General features: G+C 63.1%; 5 non-coding genes across 5 annotated transcripts; all 5 read left to right on the top strand.

Annotated features, from left to right (window-relative positions):
* The first annotated feature begins 2190 nt into the window (after positions 1-2190).
* Positions 2191-2309, top strand: LOC142867772 (5S ribosomal RNA). The gene has a single exon (XR_012917130.1). It is a non-coding gene; the product is annotated as a 5S ribosomal RNA (ribosomal RNA).
* A 3813-nt stretch (positions 2310-6122) lies between these two features.
* Positions 6123-6241, top strand: LOC142867771 (5S ribosomal RNA). The gene has a single exon (XR_012917129.1). It is a non-coding gene; the product is annotated as a 5S ribosomal RNA (ribosomal RNA).
* A 3792-nt stretch (positions 6242-10033) lies between these two features.
* Positions 10034-10152, top strand: LOC142867770 (5S ribosomal RNA). The gene has a single exon (XR_012917127.1). It is a non-coding gene; the product is annotated as a 5S ribosomal RNA (ribosomal RNA).
* A 3792-nt stretch (positions 10153-13944) lies between these two features.
* LOC142867769 (5S ribosomal RNA) lies at positions 13945-14063 on the top strand. The gene has a single exon (XR_012917126.1). It is a non-coding gene; the product is annotated as a 5S ribosomal RNA (ribosomal RNA).
* A 3792-nt stretch (positions 14064-17855) lies between these two features.
* LOC142867767 (5S ribosomal RNA) lies at positions 17856-17974 on the top strand. The gene has a single exon (XR_012917124.1). It is a non-coding gene; the product is annotated as a 5S ribosomal RNA (ribosomal RNA).
* Positions 17975-21614: the final 3640 nt, after the last annotated feature.

Below are 21614 nucleotides of genomic sequence, written 5' to 3'. Positions count from 1 at the left end.
CTGACCGGCTCCTCCGTCGCCTGGGCCTTCCAAGGGCTTGGTGTGGACGCTGCTTCCAGGAAGCCCTCCAGAAACCCGGCAGCAGGGTGGCCGCAGCAGTCTCCAGCAGCCGTCCCTAAGTCGCGTGAGTGCGGGGGACGTGCCCCCGCTGTGCCGCGGGGGCCCAGCCTGGTGTCTTCCCTGAGGCCCTGCGGCTGCCGGCTGGGCTGCCGCTCCCCGCAAGGGGAGAGCCGCGGAGGTGGGGACCGCCTCCTGATGGGGACGTACACGCAGCTCTCCAAGTCGGATTCCGGGGCTCTCTGTCCTGCCCGAAGGCCCAGCCGGCCTGCGGGTCCTTAGAGTGGCAAAAACCTCCGAAAACTGAGACTGAGGGTCCGGTGGGTGTCTGCACTTTTGTGCTGGGCACCCCAGGGAGGCCCGGGGGCTGGCTGGACAACGTGGTCTGCTGGGCGGGGGGGTTGGAGGAGCAACTGATGCCCTTTGCACTTTGGGTAGCAAGAGTCTGAGGTGTCTCTGAGCCCTGTGCCCTGTGGGGGGGGGCGGGGGGGAGGAGGAGGAGGAGGAGGAGGAGGTGGGAAGGGCCGGGGCCTGCAGTCCTGTTCCCGGGGTGGCACGGCAAGTGGCTTCTTCCACAGGCTGCTTGGCCTGGGCTCCCTGCACCTGGGCCTTTGGAGGACCGGCCCTGTGCTTGCCAACACTTCCTGCAGGGACCCAGAGCTGGGAGGTGGCATCTCTCAGCCCTGGGTCGGGCAGAGCCCCAGCGGGCCATGCCCACAACCTCTCTCAGCACCGGTCCCCCAGAAGGCTCCTTTGGGACCAGGATTCTCTTGCGGTGACTCTTTAAGGTCTGGCCCCTGGATGGAGGGGCACCAGGAGTAGAGGAGCAGGAAGGGGAAGGGGGTGGCCATGCGAGGGGACACTTTGAGGCCAAGTCCCAGCTTCAGCCTGATCCTCCTGGGAACCCCGCTCTGAGACAAGGAGCCGGGCTTCCCATTCCCACAGCAGCCAGTCGTGGGCTGAGGACACCTGGGGCGTTGGGAACTCCCTGGCTTCTCCTTGGTTTAACATCTGGAGCTGCTTGTGAATCGCGCCGCCACACACACCTGAGCGCAGGTGTCTTCCGCACAGACTGCGGGCCTCGCTCTTCTGAATGCCGCTAGCTCGCCACCCACCCACGGGTGAACCCGGTCAGGGTGCTTTCTCTAAGGGGCAGACTCTTTTCCGGGCGGGCTACCGGTGTCTCTGTTTGCTCGTTTCTTTCTTCCATTTCGGGAAAGTCTTCCTTGCTGGGTGTGGAAATCTCCTATGCCTTCCCTCGCCTATTCTGTCAGCTTTAAAATTCTCTTTCAGTTGCCACCCTCACAGATGGATTAGGAAACTCTTTCCGGTGCACTCATTAGTGAAATGACCTCCAGGAAGCTGGAATCCAATATCTAATGGCCGATTTTTAGCGAGTCCACACGCCAGGGTGGTCGGGGTCCAATGCAGCCCCGGCCAGGCCCAGGCCCCTTGGACTGGGCCACAGGAGGACACGGAGGAGGGTCCCGGCCCCCACGAAGCGGTGCCGGCAGTTCTCCACGGGCTTGGGCGTTTTCCAGAGGTAGGAGATGGAGGGGACTGATTTCTTCAGCGCCCCCCAAACCAGGCCACCCCACCCCACCCATGGGACACATCCCCAGAGAGAGACGCCCCATACACTGGCTGTGCCCCAGCCCTGGCCCGGGGGAATAGGCGGCAGCCCACCCACAGGGCGAGGGGGGGGGCGCAGCTGAAAGGGGTTGTGGGGGAGGGCGGCCCCTGGCTGGGGTCAAAGGGCGAGCGTCCCGCGCGTGCGCAGTCAGCGGCAGGCAGCGACGCGCTGGGGGTGGGCAGCGGGTAGGTGAAGGAGGCCGGGCGAGGAGACGAGGGGGGCTGGGAGGGCTCCACCTTGGCGAGTCCAGCCGTGGAGGCGCATCTTGTGTGAGTGTGAGTGAGTGTGAGTGTGTGTGTGTGTGTATAGAGAGACAGCCCCCCGCCCCGCCCCGCCCCGCCCCGCCCCGCCCATCACCCCCGTCCCTGGGAGCCCGCGGGACCCGGCCGGCGAACTCAACCGGCCCGGCCCGGCGCGGGGCCTGGGGCGGGAGGCGGCGGCGGGGAAGCCCAGAGAGGCTCGGCTTCTTGAGCGGGGCAGGGGCGCCCTCCGCCGCCGCCGTCTAGGGCCACACCACCCTGAACGCCCCCGATCTCGTCTGGTCTCGGAAGCTAAGCGGGGTCGGGCCTGGTTAGTACTTGGATGGGAGACCGCCTGGGAATACCGGGTGCCACAGGCTGCTGCTTTTTTTTTTTTTTTTGCCTCTTGTTCTGTCCCCTTTCTGGGAGCGCGGCGGCGGCCCGGGGTGGGGGTCACCCCCACCCTCAGCGCCCGCCCGCGGTGCCTGGCGCCCCAGCCCGCACCGTGGGGCCTCCTCTTGTCCCAAGCCGCGACACCGCCGCCACGCGGCAGCATGCGTGGCATCTGGACTGTCAGGTCTCAGACCAAAGGTCTGCTCTGTGGGAACCGACACGCTGGAGGAAACCTTGAGAGTCTGAGAGGGGAGGGAGTTCCAGAAGAAGGCCAGGATGTCATTTTGAGGGAGTATGTGACCAGAACTCGTCCCGTTGCTTTTGGGGTTCTATGGGCTACACGCAGGAATCTTTGGTGGTGGCACCTGATGTTGGGGGATCCGGAGTCACACCCAGACCTGCTCCACAGGCCTCCTTTTACTTTTCTCTTCGGATTCATGATTTTTAAAAAGTGTCTCTTACCTCTATGATTGCATTTTCTTTTCTCTCTCTTTTCAAGCAGATGATGGGAGTACAAGTATTCAGGTGACATGTGTTGCCCGTGCCCCCCTCCCCCCTGTGTTCTTTTTTTTTTTTTTTTTTTTTTTTTTTGAGACAGATTTTTTTTTTTTTTTTTTTTGAGACAGAGTCTCGTTTTGCTGCCCAGGCTAGAGTGAGTGCCATGGCGTCAGCCTAGCTCACGGCAACCTCAATCTCCGGGCTCAAGCAATCCTGCTGCCTCAGCCTCCCGAGTAGTTGGGACTACAGGCATGCACCACCACGCCCGGCTGTGTTTTTCTATATATATTAGTTGGCCAATTAATTTCTTTCTATTTTTAGTAGAGACGGGGGTCTCGCTCTTGCTCAGGCTGGTTTCGAACTCCTGACCTGGAGCAATCCGCCCGCCTCGGCCTCCCAGAGAGCTAGGATTACAGGCGTGAGCCACCGCGCCCGGCCCCCCCTGTGTTCTTATTCATATACCTCTCATGTTGTTGCAGCGTATTGTGGGGGTACCAATGTTAAGGTCGGGTGCCTTGCCCTCTCCAAGCCTCCCCCCTCGGGTCAGAGCTTCAAGTGCGCCCATCCCCCAGTCGGTGCGCACCCACCCCATGCCTAATGGATGTGTATGCCCCTCCCCTCCCCCCACCCGCCCGACACCCACCCGATGAAGGTGATTCCTCTCTGTCCACTTAGGCGTCCATCCGTTCGTACCAATTTGCTGGTGAGCGCGCTCACGTGGTGCTCGTGTGTCCATTCTTGGGATACCTGGCTTACTGGAACGGGTTCCAGCTCTGGCCAGGAGAACACGAGAGGCGCCCTCTCACCGCTGCTCCTCACAGCCGAATGGCACTCCGTGGTGTCCACGCGCCACATTTTATTAATGCACTCCTGGATGGATGGGCACTCGGGTCGCTTCCACGTCTTTGCGATTGTGAATTGTGCCCTAACTGTCACCCTAACCCTTACCCAGCCCGTCTCCTCTGCCCCTGCCTGACGCGCTCCTCCCCGGCCAGGCCCGTCACTGTCCTGGGCCCCCGCCTGACCGGCTCCTCCCCGCCCGGCCTGTCACCGTCCTCTGCCCCTGCCTGACATGCTCCTTCCCGCCCGGCCTCTCACCGTCCTCGGCCCCTGCCTGACCGGCTCCTCCGTCGCCTGGGCCTTCCAAGGGCTTGGTGTGGACGCTGCTTCCAGGAAGCCCTCCAGAAACCCGGCAGCAGGGTGGCCGCAGCAGTCTCCAGCAGCCGTCCCTAAGTCGCGTGAGTGCGGGGGACGTGCCCCCGCTGTGCCGCGGGGGCCCAGCCTGGTGTCTTCCCTGAGGCCCTGCGGCTGCCGGCTGGGCTGCCGCTCCCCGCAAGGGGAGAGCCGCGGAGGTGGGGACCGCCTCCTGATGGGGACGTACACGCAGCTCTCCAAGTCGGATTCCGGGGCTCTCTGTCCTGCCCGAAGGCCCAGCCGGCCTGCGGGTCCTTAGAGTGGCAAAAACCTCCGAAAACTGAGACTGAGGGTCCGGTGGGTGTCTGCACTTTTGTGCTGGGCACCCCAGGGAGGCCCGGGGGCTGGCTGGACAACGTGGTCTGCTGGGCGGGGGGGTTGGAGGAGCAACTGATGCCCTTTGCACTTTGGGTAGCAAGAGTCTGAGGTGTCTCTGAGCCCTGTGCCCTGTGGGGGGGGGCGGGGGGGAGGAGGAGGAGGAGGAGGAGGAGGTGGGAAGGGCCGGGGCCTGCAGTCCTGTTCCCGGGGTGGCACGGCAAGTGGCTTCTTCCACAGGCTGCTTGGCCTGGGCTCCCTGCACCTGGGCCTTTGGAGGACCGGCCCTGTGCTTGCCAACACTTCCTGCAGGGACCCAGAGCTGGGAGGTGGCATCTCTCAGCCCTGGGTCGGGCAGAGCCCCAGCGGGCCATGCCCACAACCTCTCTCAGCACCGGTCCCCCAGAAGGCTCCTTTGGGACCAGGATTCTCTTGCGGTGACTCTTTAAGGTCTGGCCCCTGGATGGAGGGGCACCAGGAGTAGAGGAGCAGGAAGGGGAAGGGGGTGGCCATGCGAGGGGACACTTTGAGGCCAAGTCCCAGCTTCAGCCTGATCCTCCTGGGAACCCCGCTCTGAGACAAGGAGCCGGGCTTCCCATTCCCACAGCAGCCAGTCGTGGGCTGAGGACACCTGGGGCGTTGGGAACTCCCTGGCTTCTCCTTGGTTTAACATCTGGAGCTGCTTGTGAATCGCGCCGCCACACACACCCGAGCGCAGGTGTCTTCCGCACAGACTGCGGGCCTCGCTCTTCTGAATGCCGCTAGCTCGCCACCCACCCACGGGTGAACCCGGTCAGGGTGCTTTCTCTAAGGGGCAGACTCTTTTCCGGGCGGGCTACCGGTGTCTCTGTTTGCTCGTTTCTTTCTTCCATTTCGGGAAAGTCTTCCTTGCTGGGTGTGGAAATCTCCTATGCCTTCCCTCGCCTATTCTGTCAGCTTTAAAATTCTCTTTCAGTTGCCACCCTCACAGATGGATTAGGAAACTCTTTCCGGTGCACTCATTAGTGAAATGACCTCCAGGAAGCTGGAATCCAATATCTAATGGCCGATTTTTAGCGAGTCCACACGCCAGGGTGGTCGGGGTCCAATGCAGCCCCGGCCAGGCCCAGGCCCCTTGGACTGGGCCACAGGAGGACACGGAGGAGGGTCCCGGCCCCCACGAAGCGGTGCCGGCAGTTCTCCACGGGCTTGGGCGTTTTCCAGAGGTAGGAGATGGAGGGGACTGATTTCTTCAGCGCCCCCCAAACCAGGCCACCCCACCCCACCCATGGGACACATCCCCAGAGAGAGACGCCCCATACACTGGCTGTGCCCCAGCCCTGGCCCGGGGGAATAGGCGGCAGCCCACCCACAGGGCGAGGGGGGGGGCGCAGCTGAAAGGGGTTGTGGGGGAGGGCGGCCCCTGGCTGGGGTCAAAGGGCGAGCGTCCCGCGCGTGCGCAGTCAGCGGCAGGCAGCGACGCGCTGGGGGTGGGCAGCGGGTAGGTGAAGGAGGCCGGGCGAGGAGACGAGGGGGGCTGGGAGGGCTCCACCTTGGCGAGTCCAGCCGTGGAGGCGCATCTTGTGTGAGTGTGAGTGAGTGTGAGTGTGTGTGTGTGTATAGAGAGACAGCCCCCCGCCCCGCCCCGCCCCGCCCCGCCCCGCCCATCACCCCCGTCCCTGGGAGCCCGCGGGACCCGGCCGGCGAACTCAACCGGCCCGGCCCGGCGCGGGGCCTGGGGCGGGAGGCGGCGGCGGGGAAGCCCAGAGAGGCTCGGCTTCTTGAGCGGGGCAGGGGCGCCCTCCGCCGCCGCCGTCTAGGGCCACACCACCCTGAACGCCCCCGATCTCGTCTGGTCTCGGAAGCTAAGCGGGGTCGGGCCTGGTTAGTACTTGGATGGGAGACCGCCTGGGAATACCGGGTGCCACAGGCTGCTGCTTTTTTTTTTTTTTTTTTTTTTTGCCTCTTGTTCTGTCCCCTTTCTGGGAGCGCGGCGGCGGCCCGGGGTGGGGGTCACCCCCACCCTCAGCGCCCGCCCGCGGTGCCTGGCGCCCCAGCCCGCACCGTGGGGCCTCCTCTTGTCCCAAGCCGCGACACCGCCGCCACGCGGCAGCATGCGTGGCATCTGGACTGTCAGGTCTCAGACCAAAGGTCTGCTCTGTGGGAACCGACACGCTGGAGGAAACCTTGAGAGTCTGAGAGGGGAGGGAGTTCCAGAAGAAGGCCAGGATGTCATTTTGAGGGAGTATGTGACCAGAACTCGTCCCGTTGCTTTTGGGGTTCTATGGGCTACACGCAGGAATCTTTGGTGGTGGCACCTGATGTTGGGGGATCCGGAGTCACACCCAGACCTGCTCCACAGGCCTCCTTTTACTTTTCTCTTCGGATTCATGATTTTTAAAAAGTGTCTCTTACCTCTATGATTGCATTTTCTTTTCTCTCTCTTTTCAAGCAGATGATGGGAGTACAAGTATTCAGGTGACATGTGTTGCCCGTGCCCCCCTCCCCCCTGTGTTCTTTTTTTTTTTTTTTTTTTTTTTTTTTGAGACAGAGTCTCGTTTTGCTGCCCAGGCTAGAGTGAGTGCCATGGCGTCAGCCTAGCTCACGGCAACCTCAATCTCCGGGCTCAAGCAATCCTGCTGCCTCAGCCTCCCGAGTAGTTGGGACTACAGGCATGCACCACCACGCCCGGCTGTGTTTTTCTATATATATTAGTTGGCCAATTAATTTCTTTCTATTTTTAGTAGAGACGGGGGTCTCGCTCTTGCTCAGGCTGGTTTCGAACTCCTGACCTGGAGCAATCCGCCCGCCTCGGCCTCCCAGAGAGCTAGGATTACAGGCGTGAGCCACCGCGCCCGGCCCCCCCTGTGTTCTTATTCATATACCTCTCATGTTGTTGCAGCGTATTGTGGGGGTACCAATGTTAAGGTCGGGTGCCTTGCCCTCTCCAAGCCTCCCCCCTCGGGTCAGAGCTTCAAGTGCGCCCATCCCCCAGTCGGTGCGCACCCACCCCATGCCTAATGGATGTGTATGCCCCTCCCCTCCCCCCACCCGCCCGACACCCACCCGATGAAGGTGATTCCTCTCTGTCCACTTAGGCGTCCATCCGTTCGTACCAATTTGCTGGTGAGCGCGCTCACGTGGTGCTCGTGTGTCCATTCTTGGGATACCTGGCTTACTGGAACGGGTTCCAGCTCTGGCCAGGAGAACACGAGAGGCGCCCTCTCACCGCTGCTCCTCACAGCCGAATGGCACTCCGTGGTGTCCACGCGCCACATTTTATTAATGCACTCCTGGATGGATGGGCACTCGGGTCGCTTCCACGTCTTTGCGATTGTGAATTGTGCCCTAACTGTCACCCTAACCCTTACCCAGCCCGTCTCCTCTGCCCCTGCCTGACGCGCTCCTCCCCGGCCAGGCCCGTCACTGTCCTGGGCCCCCGCCTGACCGGCTCCTCCCCGCCCGGCCTGTCACCGTCCTCTGCCCCTGCCTGACATGCTCCTTCCCGCCCGGCCTCTCACCGTCCTCGGCCCCTGCCTGACCGGCTCCTCCGTCGCCTGGGCCTTCCAAGGGCTTGGTGTGGACGCTGCTTCCAGGAAGCCCTCCAGAAACCCGGCAGCAGGGTGGCCGCAGCAGTCTCCAGCAGCCGTCCCTAAGTCGCGTGAGTGCGGGGGACGTGCCCCCGCTGTGCCGCGGGGGCCCAGCCTGGTGTCTTCCCTGAGGCCCTGCGGCTGCCGGCTGGGCTGCCGCTCCCCGCAAGGGGAGAGCCGCGGAGGTGGGGACCGCCTCCTGATGGGGACGTACACGCAGCTCTCCAAGTCGGATTCCGGGGCTCTCTGTCCTGCCCGAAGGCCCAGCCGGCCTGCGGGTCCTTAGAGTGGCAAAAACCTCCGAAAACTGAGACTGAGGGTCCGGTGGGTGTCTGCACTTTTGTGCTGGGCACCCCAGGGAGGCCCGGGGGCTGGCTGGACAACGTGGTCTGCTGGGCGGGGGGGTTGGAGGAGCAACTGATGCCCTTTGCACTTTGGGTAGCAAGAGTCTGAGGTGTCTCTGAGCCCTGTGCCCTGTGGGGGGGGGCGGGGGGGAGGAGGAGGAGGAGGAGGAGGAGGTGGGAAGGGCCGGGGCCTGCAGTCCTGTTCCCGGGGTGGCACGGCAAGTGGCTTCTTCCACAGGCTGCTTGGCCTGGGCTCCCTGCACCTGGGCCTTTGGAGGACCGGCCCTGTGCTTGCCAACACTTCCTGCAGGGACCCAGAGCTGGGAGGTGGCATCTCTCAGCCCTGGGTCGGGCAGAGCCCCAGCGGGCCATGCCCACAACCTCTCTCAGCACCGGTCCCCCAGAAGGCTCCTTTGGGACCAGGATTCTCTTGCGGTGACTCTTTAAGGTCTGGCCCCTGGATGGAGGGGCACCAGGAGTAGAGGAGCAGGAAGGGGAAGGGGGTGGCCATGCGAGGGGACACTTTGAGGCCAAGTCCCAGCTTCAGCCTGATCCTCCTGGGAACCCCGCTCTGAGACAAGGAGCCGGGCTTCCCATTCCCACAGCAGCCAGTCGTGGGCTGAGGACACCTGGGGCGTTGGGAACTCCCTGGCTTCTCCTTGGTTTAACATCTGGAGCTGCTTGTGAATCGCGCCGCCACACACACCCGAGCGCAGGTGTCTTCCGCACAGACTGCGGGCCTCGCTCTTCTGAATGCCGCTAGCTCGCCACCCACCCACGGGTGAACCCGGTCAGGGTGCTTTCTCTAAGGGGCAGACTCTTTTCCGGGCGGGCTACCGGTGTCTCTGTTTGCTCGTTTCTTTCTTCCATTTCGGGAAAGTCTTCCTTGCTGGGTGTGGAAATCTCCTATGCCTTCCCTCGCCTATTCTGTCAGCTTTAAAATTCTCTTTCAGTTGCCACCCTCACAGATGGATTAGGAAACTCTTTCCGGTGCACTCATTAGTGAAATGACCTCCAGGAAGCTGGAATCCAATATCTAATGGCCGATTTTTAGCGAGTCCACACGCCAGGGTGGTCGGGGTCCAATGCAGCCCCGGCCAGGCCCAGGCCCCTTGGACTGGGCCACAGGAGGACACGGAGGAGGGTCCCGGCCCCCACGAAGCGGTGCCGGCAGTTCTCCACGGGCTTGGGCGTTTTCCAGAGGTAGGAGATGGAGGGGACTGATTTCTTCAGCGCCCCCCAAACCAGGCCACCCCACCCCACCCATGGGACACATCCCCAGAGAGAGACGCCCCATACACTGGCTGTGCCCCAGCCCTGGCCCGGGGGAATAGGCGGCAGCCCACCCACAGGGCGAGGGGGGGGGCGCAGCTGAAAGGGGTTGTGGGGGAGGGCGGCCCCTGGCTGGGGTCAAAGGGCGAGCGTCCCGCGCGTGCGCAGTCAGCGGCAGGCAGCGACGCGCTGGGGGTGGGCAGCGGGTAGGTGAAGGAGGCCGGGCGAGGAGACGAGGGGGGCTGGGAGGGCTCCACCTTGGCGAGTCCAGCCGTGGAGGCGCATCTTGTGTGAGTGTGAGTGAGTGTGAGTGTGTGTGTGTGTATAGAGAGACAGCCCCCCGCCCCGCCCCGCCCCGCCCCGCCCCGCCCATCACCCCCGTCCCTGGGAGCCCGCGGGACCCGGCCGGCGAACTCAACCGGCCCGGCCCGGCGCGGGGCCTGGGGCGGGAGGCGGCGGCGGGGAAGCCCAGAGAGGCTCGGCTTCTTGAGCGGGGCAGGGGCGCCCTCCGCCGCCGCCGTCTAGGGCCACACCACCCTGAACGCCCCCGATCTCGTCTGGTCTCGGAAGCTAAGCGGGGTCGGGCCTGGTTAGTACTTGGATGGGAGACCGCCTGGGAATACCGGGTGCCACAGGCTGCTGCTTTTTTTTTTTTTTTTTTTTTTTGCCTCTTGTTCTGTCCCCTTTCTGGGAGCGCGGCGGCGGCCCGGGGTGGGGGTCACCCCCACCCTCAGCGCCCGCCCGCGGTGCCTGGCGCCCCAGCCCGCACCGTGGGGCCTCCTCTTGTCCCAAGCCGCGACACCGCCGCCACGCGGCAGCATGCGTGGCATCTGGACTGTCAGGTCTCAGACCAAAGGTCTGCTCTGTGGGAACCGACACGCTGGAGGAAACCTTGAGAGTCTGAGAGGGGAGGGAGTTCCAGAAGAAGGCCAGGATGTCATTTTGAGGGAGTATGTGACCAGAACTCGTCCCGTTGCTTTTGGGGTTCTATGGGCTACACGCAGGAATCTTTGGTGGTGGCACCTGATGTTGGGGGATCCGGAGTCACACCCAGACCTGCTCCACAGGCCTCCTTTTACTTTTCTCTTCGGATTCATGATTTTTAAAAAGTGTCTCTTACCTCTATGATTGCATTTTCTTTTCTCTCTCTTTTCAAGCAGATGATGGGAGTACAAGTATTCAGGTGACATGTGTTGCCCGTGCCCCCCTCCCCCCTGTGTTCTTTTTTTTTTTTTTTTTTTTTTTTTTTGAGACAGAGTCTCGTTTTGCTGCCCAGGCTAGAGTGAGTGCCATGGCGTCAGCCTAGCTCACGGCAACCTCAATCTCCGGGCTCAAGCAATCCTGCTGCCTCAGCCTCCCGAGTAGTTGGGACTACAGGCATGCACCACCACGCCCGGCTGTGTTTTTCTATATATATTAGTTGGCCAATTAATTTCTTTCTATTTTTAGTAGAGACGGGGGTCTCGCTCTTGCTCAGGCTGGTTTCGAACTCCTGACCTGGAGCAATCCGCCCGCCTCGGCCTCCCAGAGAGCTAGGATTACAGGCGTGAGCCACCGCGCCCGGCCCCCCCTGTGTTCTTATTCATATACCTCTCATGTTGTTGCAGCGTATTGTGGGGGTACCAATGTTAAGGTCGGGTGCCTTGCCCTCTCCAAGCCTCCCCCCTCGGGTCAGAGCTTCAAGTGCGCCCATCCCCCAGTCGGTGCGCACCCACCCCATGCCTAATGGATGTGTATGCCCCTCCCCTCCCCCCACCCGCCCGACACCCACCCGATGAAGGTGATTCCTCTCTGTCCACTTAGGCGTCCATCCGTTCGTACCAATTTGCTGGTGAGCGCGCTCACGTGGTGCTCGTGTGTCCATTCTTGGGATACCTGGCTTACTGGAACGGGTTCCAGCTCTGGCCAGGAGAACACGAGAGGCGCCCTCTCACCGCTGCTCCTCACAGCCGAATGGCACTCCGTGGTGTCCACGCGCCACATTTTATTAATGCACTCCTGGATGGATGGGCACTCGGGTCGCTTCCACGTCTTTGCGATTGTGAATTGTGCCCTAACTGTCACCCTAACCCTTACCCAGCCCGTCTCCTCTGCCCCTGCCTGACGCGCTCCTCCCCGGCCAGGCCCGTCACTGTCCTGGGCCCCCGCCTGACCGGCTCCTCCCCGCCCGGCCTGTCACCGTCCTCTGCCCCTGCCTGACATGCTCCTTCCCGCCCGGCCTCTCACCGTCCTCGGCCCCTGCCTGACCGGCTCCTCCGTCGCCTGGGCCTTCCAAGGGCTTGGTGTGGACGCTGCTTCCAGGAAGCCCTCCAGAAACCCGGCAGCAGGGTGGCCGCAGCAGTCTCCAGCAGCCGTCCCTAAGTCGCGTGAGTGCGGGGGACGTGCCCCCGCTGTGCCGCGGGGGCCCAGCCTGGTGTCTTCCCTGAGGCCCTGCGGCTGCCGGCTGGGCTGCCGCTCCCCGCAAGGGGAGAGCCGCGGAGGTGGGGACCGCCTCCTGATGGGGACGTACACGCAGCTCTCCAAGTCGGATTCCGGGGCTCTCTGTCCTGCCCGAAGGCCCAGCCGGCCTGCGGGTCCTTAGAGTGGCAAAAACCTCCGAAAACTGAGACTGAGGGTCCGGTGGGTGTCTGCACTTTTGTGCTGGGCACCCCAGGGAGGCCCGGGGGCTGGCTGGACAACGTGGTCTGCTGGGCGGGGGGGTTGGAGGAGCAACTGATGCCCTTTGCACTTTGGGTAGCAAGAGTCTGAGGTGTCTCTGAGCCCTGTGCCCTGTGGGGGGGGGCGGGGGGGAGGAGGAGGAGGAGGAGGAGGAGGTGGGAAGGGCCGGGGCCTGCAGTCCTGTTCCCGGGGTGGCACGGCAAGTGGCTTCTTCCACAGGCTGCTTGGCCTGGGCTCCCTGCACCTGGGCCTTTGGAGGACCGGCCCTGTGCTTGCCAACACTTCCTGCAGGGACCCAGAGCTGGGAGGTGGCATCTCTCAGCCCTGGGTCGGGCAGAGCCCCAGCGGGCCATGCCCACAACCTCTCTCAGCACCGGTCCCCCAGAAGGCTCCTTTGGGACCAGGATTCTCTTGCGGTGACTCTTTAAGGTCTGGCCCCTGGATGGAGGGGCACCAGGAGTAGAGGAGCAGGAAGGGGAAGGGGGTGGCCATGCGAGGGGACACTTTGAGGCCAAGTCCCAGCTTCAGCCTGATCCTCCTGGGAACCCCGCTCTGAGACAAGGAGCCGGGCTTCCCATTCCCACAGCAGCCAGTCGTGGGCTGAGGACACCTGGGGCGTTGGGAACTCCCTGGCTTCTCCTTGGTTTAACATCTGGAGCTGCTTGTGAATCGCGCCGCCACACACACCCGAGCGCAGGTGTCTTCCGCACAGACTGCGGGCCTCGCTCTTCTGAATGCCGCTAGCTCGCCACCCACCCACGGGTGAACCCGGTCAGGGTGCTTTCTCTAAGGGGCAGACTCTTTTCCGGGCGGGCTACCGGTGTCTCTGTTTGCTCGTTTCTTTCTTCCATTTCGGGAAAGTCTTCCTTGCTGGGTGTGGAAATCTCCTATGCCTTCCCTCGCCTATTCTGTCAGCTTTAAAATTCTCTTTCAGTTGCCACCCTCACAGATGGATTAGGAAACTCTTTCCGGTGCACTCATTAGTGAAATGACCTCCAGGAAGCTGGAATCCAATATCTAATGGCCGATTTTTAGCGAGTCCACACGCCAGGGTGGTCGGGGTCCAATGCAGCCCCGGCCAGGCCCAGGCCCCTTGGACTGGGCCACAGGAGGACACGGAGGAGGGTCCCGGCCCCCACGAAGCGGTGCCGGCAGTTCTCCACGGGCTTGGGCGTTTTCCAGAGGTAGGAGATGGAGGGGACTGATTTCTTCAGCGCCCCCCAAACCAGGCCACCCCACCCCACCCATGGGACACATCCCCAGAGAGAGACGCCCCATACACTGGCTGTGCCCCAGCCCTGGCCCGGGGGAATAGGCGGCAGCCCACCCACAGGGCGAGGGGGGGGGCGCAGCTGAAAGGGGTTGTGGGGGAGGGCGGCCCCTGGCTGGGGTCAAAGGGCGAGCGTCCCGCGCGTGCGCAGTCAGCGGCAGGCAGCGACGCGCTGGGGGTGGGCAGCGGGTAGGTGAAGGAGGCCGGGCGAGGAGACGAGGGGGGCTGGGAGGGCTCCACCTTGGCGAGTCCAGCCGTGGAGGCGCATCTTGTGTGAGTGTGAGTGAGTGTGAGTGTGTGTGTGTGTATAGAGAGACAGCCCCCCGCCCCGCCCCGCCCCGCCCCGCCCCGCCCATCACCCCCGTCCCTGGGAGCCCGCGGGACCCGGCCGGCGAACTCAACCGGCCCGGCCCGGCGCGGGGCCTGGGGCGGGAGGCGGCGGCGGGGAAGCCCAGAGAGGCTCGGCTTCTTGAGCGGGGCAGGGGCGCCCTCCGCCGCCGCCGTCTAGGGCCACACCACCCTGAACGCCCCCGATCTCGTCTGGTCTCGGAAGCTAAGCGGGGTCGGGCCTGGTTAGTACTTGGATGGGAGACCGCCTGGGAATACCGGGTGCCACAGGCTGCTGCTTTTTTTTTTTTTTTTTTTTTTTGCCTCTTGTTCTGTCCCCTTTCTGGGAGCGCGGCGGCGGCCCGGGGTGGGGGTCACCCCCACCCTCAGCGCCCGCCCGCGGTGCCTGGCGCCCCAGCCCGCACCGTGGGGCCTCCTCTTGTCCCAAGCCGCGACACCGCCGCCACGCGGCAGCATGCGTGGCATCTGGACTGTCAGGTCTCAGACCAAAGGTCTGCTCTGTGGGAACCGACACGCTGGAGGAAACCTTGAGAGTCTGAGAGGGGAGGGAGTTCCAGAAGAAGGCCAGGATGTCATTTTGAGGGAGTATGTGACCAGAACTCGTCCCGTTGCTTTTGGGGTTCTATGGGCTACACGCAGGAATCTTTGGTGGTGGCACCTGATGTTGGGGGATCCGGAGTCACACCCAGACCTGCTCCACAGGCCTCCTTTTACTTTTCTCTTCGGATTCATGATTTTTAAAAAGTGTCTCTTACCTCTATGATTGCATTTTCTTTTCTCTCTCTTTTCAAGCAGATGATGGGAGTACAAGTATTCAGGTGACATGTGTTGCCCGTGCCCCCCTCCCCCCTGTGTTCTTTTTTTTTTTTTTTTTTTTTTTTTTTGAGACAGAGTCTCGTTTTGCTGCCCAGGCTAGAGTGAGTGCCATGGCGTCAGCCTAGCTCACGGCAACCTCAATCTCCGGGCTCAAGCAATCCTGCTGCCTCAGCCTCCCGAGTAGTTGGGACTACAGGCATGCACCACCACGCCCGGCTGTGTTTTTCTATATATATTAGTTGGCCAATTAATTTCTTTCTATTTTTAGTAGAGACGGGGGTCTCGCTCTTGCTCAGGCTGGTTTCGAACTCCTGACCTGGAGCAATCCGCCCGCCTCGGCCTCCCAGAGAGCTAGGATTACAGGCGTGAGCCACCGCGCCCGGCCCCCCCTGTGTTCTTATTCATATACCTCTCATGTTGTTGCAGCGTATTGTGGGGGTACCAATGTTAAGGTCGGGTGCCTTGCCCTCTCCAAGCCTCCCCCCTCGGGTCAGAGCTTCAAGTGCGCCCATCCCCCAGTCGGTGCGCACCCACCCCATGCCTAATGGATGTGTATGCCCCTCCCCTCCCCCCACCCGCCCGACACCCACCCGATGAAGGTGATTCCTCTCTGTCCACTTAGGCGTCCATCCGTTCGTACCAATTTGCTGGTGAGCGCGCTCACGTGGTGCTCGTGTGTCCATTCTTGGGATACCTGGCTTACTGGAACGGGTTCCAGCTCTGGCCAGGAGAACACGAGAGGCGCCCTCTCACCGCTGCTCCTCACAGCCGAATGGCACTCCGTGGTGTCCACGCGCCACATTTTATTAATGCACTCCTGGATGGATGGGCACTCGGGTCGCTTCCACGTCTTTGCGATTGTGAATTGTGCCCTAACTGTCACCCTAACCCTTACCCAGCCCGTCTCCTCTGCCCCTGCCTGACGCGCTCCTCCCCGGCCAGGCCCGTCACTGTCCTGGGCCCCCGCCTGACCGGCTCCTCCCCGCCCGGCCTGTCACCGTCCTCTGCCCCTGCCTGACATGCTCCTTCCCGCCCGGCCTCTCACCGTCCTCGGCCCCTGCCTGACCGGCTCCTCCGTCGCCTGGGCCTTCCAAGGGCTTGGTGTGGACGCTGCTTCCAGGAAGCCCTCCAGAAACCCGGCAGCAGGGTGGCCGCAGCAGTCTCCAGCAGCCGTCCCTAAGTCGCGTGAGTGCGGGGGACGTGCCCCCGCTGTGCCGCGGGGGCCCAGCCTGGTGTCTTCCCTGAGGCCCTGCGGCTGCCGGCTGGGCTGCCGCTCCCCGCAAGGGGAGAGCCGCGGAGGTGGGGACCGCCTCCTGATGGGGACGTACACGCAGCTCTCCAAGTCGGATTCCGGGGCTCTCTGTCCTGCCCGAAGGCCCAGCCGGCCTGCGGGTCCTTAGAGTGGCAAAAACCTCCGAAAACTGAGACTGAGGGTCCGGTGGGTGTCTGCACTTTTGTGCTGGGCACCCCAGGGAGGCCCGGGGGCTGGCTGGACAACGTGGTCTGCTGGGCGGGGGGGTTGGAGGAGCAACTGATGCCCTTTGCACTTTGGGTAGCAAGAGTCTGAGGTGTCTCTGAGCCCTGTGCCCTGTGGGGGGGGGCGGGGGGGAGGAGGAGGAGGAGGAGGAGGAGGTGGGAAGGGCCGGGGCCTGCAGTCCTGTTCCCGGGGTGGCACGGCAAGTGGCTTCTTCCACAGGCTGCTTGGCCTGGGCTCCCTGCACCTGGGCCTTTGGAGGACCGGCCCTGTGCTTGCCAACACTTCCTGCAGGGACCCAGAGCTGGGAGGTGGCATCTCTCAGCCCTGGGTCGGGCAGAGCCCCAGCGGGCCATGCCCACAACCTCTCTCAGCACCGGTCCCCCAGAAGGCTCCTTTGGGACCAGGATTCTCTTGCGGTGACTCTTTAAGGTCTGGCCCCTGGATGGAGGGGCACCAGGAGTAGAGGAGCAGGAAGGGGAAGGGGGTGGCCATGCGAGGGGACACTTTGAGGCCAAGTCCCAGCTTCAGCCTGATCCTCCTGGGAACCCCGCTCTGAGACAAGGAGCCGGGCTTCCCATTCCCACAGCAGCCAGTCGTGGGCTGAGGACACCTGGGGCGTTGGGAACTCCCTGGCTTCTCCTTGGTTTAACATCTGGAGCTGCTTGTGAATCGCGCCGCCACACACACCCGAGCGCAGGTGTCTTCCGCACAGACTGCGGGCCTCGCTCTTCTGAATGCCGCTAGCTCGCCACCCACCCACGGGTGAACCCGGTCAGGGTGCTTTCTCTAAGGGGCAGACTCTTTTCCGGGCGGGCTACCGGTGTCTCTGTTTGCTCGTTTCTTTCTTCCATTTCGGGAAAGTCTTCCTTGCTGGGTGTGGAAATCTCCTATGCCTTCCCTCGCCTATTCTGTCAGCTTTAAAATTCTCTTTCAGTTGCCACCCTCACAGATGGATTAGGAAACTCTTTCCGGTGCACTCATTAGTGAAATGACCTCCAGGAAGCTGGAATCCAATATCTAATGGCCGATTTTTAGCGAGTCCACACGCCAGGGTGGTCGGGGTCCAATGCAGCCCCGGCCAGGCCCAGGCCCCTTGGACTGGGCCACAGGAGGACACGGAGGAGGGTCCCGGCCCCCACGAAGCGGTGCCGGCAGTTCTCCACGGGCTTGGGCGTTTTCCAGAGGTAGGAGATGGAGGGGACTGATTTCTTCAGCGCCCCCCAAACCAGGCCACCCCACCCCACCCATGGGACACATCCCCAGAGAGAGACGCCCCATACACTGGCTGTGCCCCAGCCCTGGCCCGGGGGAATAGGCGGCAGCCCACCCACAGGGCGAGGGGGGGGGCGCAGCTGAAAGGGGTTGTGGGGGAGGGCGGCCCCTGGCTGGGGTCAAAGGGCGAGCGTCCCGCGCGTGCGCAGTCAGCGGCAGGCAGCGACGCGCTGGGGGTGGGCAGCGGGTAGGTGAAGGAGGCCGGGCGAGGAGACGAGGGGGGCTGGGAGGGCTCCACCTTGGCGAGTCCAGCCGTGGAGGCGCATCTTGTGTGAGTGTGAGTGAGTGTGAGTGTGTGTGTGTGTATAGAGAGACAGCCCCCCGCCCCGCCCCGCCCCGCCCCGCCCCGCCCATCACCCCCGTCCCTGGGAGCCCGCGGGACCCGGCCGGCGAACTCAACCGGCCCGGCCCGGCGCGGGGCCTGGGGCGGGAGGCGGCGGCGGGGAAGCCCAGAGAGGCTCGGCTTCTTGAGCGGGGCAGGGGCGCCCTCCGCCGCCGCCGTCTAGGGCCACACCACCCTGAACGCCCCCGATCTCGTCTGGTCTCGGAAGCTAAGCGGGGTCGGGCCTGGTTAGTACTTGGATGGGAGACCGCCTGGGAATACCGGGTGCCACAGGCTGCTGCTTTTTTTTTTTTTTTTTTTTTTTGCCTCTTGTTCTGTCCCCTTTCTGGGAGCGCGGCGGCGGCCCGGGGTGGGGGTCACCCCCACCCTCAGCGCCCGCCCGCGGTGCCTGGCGCCCCAGCCCGCACCGTGGGGCCTCCTCTTGTCCCAAGCCGCGACACCGCCGCCACGCGGCAGCATGCGTGGCATCTGGACTGTCAGGTCTCAGACCAAAGGTCTGCTCTGTGGGAACCGACACGCTGGAGGAAACCTTGAGAGTCTGAGAGGGGAGGGAGTTCCAGAAGAAGGCCAGGATGTCATTTTGAGGGAGTATGTGACCAGAACTCGTCCCGTTGCTTTTGGGGTTCTATGGGCTACACGCAGGAATCTTTGGTGGTGGCACCTGATGTTGGGGGATCCGGAGTCACACCCAGACCTGCTCCACAGGCCTCCTTTTACTTTTCTCTTCGGATTCATGATTTTTAAAAAGTGTCTCTTACCTCTATGATTGCATTTTCTTTTCTCTCTCTTTTCAAGCAGATGATGGGAGTACAAGTATTCAGGTGACATGTGTTGCCCGTGCCCCCCTCCCCCCTGTGTTCTTTTTTTTTTTTTTTTTTTTTTTTTTTGAGACAGAGTCTCGTTTTGCTGCCCAGGCTAGAGTGAGTGCCATGGCGTCAGCCTAGCTCACGGCAACCTCAATCTCCGGGCTCAAGCAATCCTGCTGCCTCAGCCTCCCGAGTAGTTGGGACTACAGGCATGCACCACCACGCCCGGCTGTGTTTTTCTATATATATTAGTTGGCCAATTAATTTCTTTCTATTTTTAGTAGAGACGGGGGTCTCGCTCTTGCTCAGGCTGGTTTCGAACTCCTGACCTGGAGCAATCCGCCCGCCTCGGCCTCCCAGAGAGCTAGGATTACAGGCGTGAGCCACCGCGCCCGGCCCCCCCTGTGTTCTTATTCATATACCTCTCATGTTGTTGCAGCGTATTGTGGGGGTACCAATGTTAAGGTCGGGTGCCTTGCCCTCTCCAAGCCTCCCCCCTCGGGTCAGAGCTTCAAGTGCGCCCATCCCCCAGTCGGTGCGCACCCACCCCATGCCTAATGGATGTGTATGCCCCTCCCCTCCCCCCACCCGCCCGACACCCACCCGATGAAGGTGATTCCTCTCTGTCCACTTAGGCGTCCATCCGTTCGTACCAATTTGCTGGTGAGCGCGCTCACGTGGTGCTCGTGTGTCCATTCTTGGGATACCTGGCTTACTGGAACGGGTTCCAGCTCTGGCCAGGAGAACACGAGAGGCGCCCTCTCACCGCTGCTCCTCACAGCCGAATGGCACTCCGTGGTGTCCACGCGCCACATTTTATTAATGCACTCCTGGATGGATGGGCACTCGGGTCGCTTCCACGTCTTTGCGATTGTGAATTGTGCCCTAACTGTCACCCTAACCCTTACCCAGCCCGTCTCCTCTGCCCCTGCCTGACGCGCTCCTCCCCGGCCAGGCCCGTCACTGTCCTGGGCCCCCGCCTGACCGGCTCCTCCCCGCCCGGCCTGTCACCGTCCTCTGCCCCTGCCTGACATGCTCCTTCCCGCCCGGCCTCTCACCGTCCTCGGCCCCTGCCTGACCGGCTCCTCCGTCGCCTGGGCCTTCCAAGGGCTTGGTGTGGACGCTGCTTCCAGGAAGCCCTCCAGAAACCCGGCAGCAGGGTGGCCGCAGCAGTCTCCAGCAGCCGTCCCTAAGTCGCGTGAGTGCGGGGGACGTGCCCCCGCTGTGCCGCGGGGGCCCAGCCTGGTGTCTTCCCTGAGGCCCTGCGGCTGCCGGCTGGGCTGCCGCTCCCCGCAAGGGGAGAGCCGCGGAGGTGGGGACCGCCTCCTGATGGGGACGTACACGCAGCTCTCCAAGTCGGATTCCGGGGCTCTCTGTCCTGCCCGAAGGCCCAGCCGGCCTGCGGGTCCTTAGAGTGGCAAAAACCTCCGAAAACTGAGACTGAGGGTCCGGTGGGTGTCTGCACTTTTGTGCTGGGCACCCCAGGGAGGCCCGGGGGCTGGCTGGACAACGTGGTCTGCTGGGCGGGGGGGTTGGAGGAGCAACTGATGCCCTTTGCACTTTGGGTAGCAAGAGTCTGAGGTGTCTCTGAGCCCTGTGCCCTGTGGGGGGGGGCGGGGGGGAGGAGGAGGAGGAGGAGGAGGAGGTGGGAAGGGCCGGGGCCTGCAGTCCTGTTCCCGGGGTGGCACGGCAAGTGGCTTCTTCCACAGGCTGCTTGGCCTGGGCTCCCTGCACCTGGGCCTTTGGAGGACCGGCCCTGTGCTTGCCAACACTTCCTGCAGGGACCCAGAGCTGGGAGGTGGCATCTCTCAGCCCTGGGTCGGGCAGAGCCCCAGCGGGCCATGCCCACAACCTCTCTCAGCACCGGTCCCCCAGAAGGCTCCTTTGGGACCAGGATTCTCTTGCGGTGACTCTTTAAGGTCTGGCCCCTGGATGGAGGGGCACCAGGAGTAGAGGAGCAGGAAGGGGAAGGGGGTGGCCATGCGAGGGGACACTTTGAGGCCAAGTCCCAGCTTCAGCCTGATCCTCCTGGGAACCCCGCTCTGAGACAAGGAGCCGGGCTTCCCATTCCCACAGCAGCCAGTCGTGGGCTGAGGACACCTGGGGCGTTGGGAACTCCCTGGCTTCTCCTTGGTTTAACATCTGGAGCTGCTTGTGAATCGCGCCGCCACACACACCCGAGCGCAGGTGTCTTCCGCACAGACTGCGGGCCTCGCTCTTCTGAATGCCGCTAGCTCGCCACCCACCCACGGGTGAACCCGGTCAGGGTGCTTTCTCTAAGGGGCAGACTCTTTTCCGGGCGGGCTACCGGTGTCTCTGTTTGCTCGTTTCTTTCTTCCATTTCGGGAAAGTCTTCCTTGCTGGGTGTGGAAATCTCCTATGCCTTCCCTCGCCTATTCTGTCAGCTTTAAAATTCTCTTTCAGTTGCCACCCTCACAGATGGATTAGGAAACTCTTTCCGGTGCACTCATTAGTGAAATGACCTCCAGGAAGCTGGAATCCAATATCTAATGGCCGATTTTTAGCGAGTCCACACGCCAGGGTGGTCGGGGTCCAATGCAGCCCCGGCCAGGCCCAGGCCCCTTGGACTGGGCCACAGGAGGACACGGAGGAGGGTCCCGGCCCCCACGAAGCGGTGCCGGCAGTTCTCCACGGGCTTGGGCGTTTTCCAGAGGTAGGAGATGGAGGGGACTGATTTCTTCAGCGCCCCCCAAACCAGGCCACCCCACCCCACCCATGGGACACATCCCCAGAGAGAGACGCCCCATACACTGGCTGTGCCCCAGCCCTGGCCCGGGGGAATAGGCGGCAGCCCACCCACAGGGCGAGGGGGGGGGCGCAGCTGAAAGGGGTTGTGGGGGAGGGCGGCCCCTGGCTGGGGTCAAAGGGCGAGCGTCCCGCGCGTGCGCAGTCAGCGGCAGGCAGCGACGCGCTGGGGGTGGGCAGCGGGTAGGTGAAGGAGGCCGGGCGAGGAGACGAGGGGGGCTGGGAGGGCTCCACCTTGGCGAGTCCAGCCGTGGAGGCGCATCTTGTGTGAGTGTGAGTGAGTGTGAGTGTGTGTGTGTGTATAGAGAGACAGCCCCCCGCCCCGCCCCGCCCCGCCCCGCCCC

This window comes from Microcebus murinus, unplaced genomic scaffold (genome assembly GCF_040939455.1).
Source record: "Microcebus murinus isolate Inina unplaced genomic scaffold, M.murinus_Inina_mat1.0 scaf020_hap2_Mmur4.0, whole genome shotgun sequence".
Lineage (NCBI taxonomy): Eukaryota > Metazoa > Chordata > Mammalia > Primates > Cheirogaleidae > Microcebus > Microcebus murinus.
The sequence above is the reverse complement of the archived record's forward strand: the minus strand, read 5'-3'. Positions and strand labels throughout refer to the sequence as shown.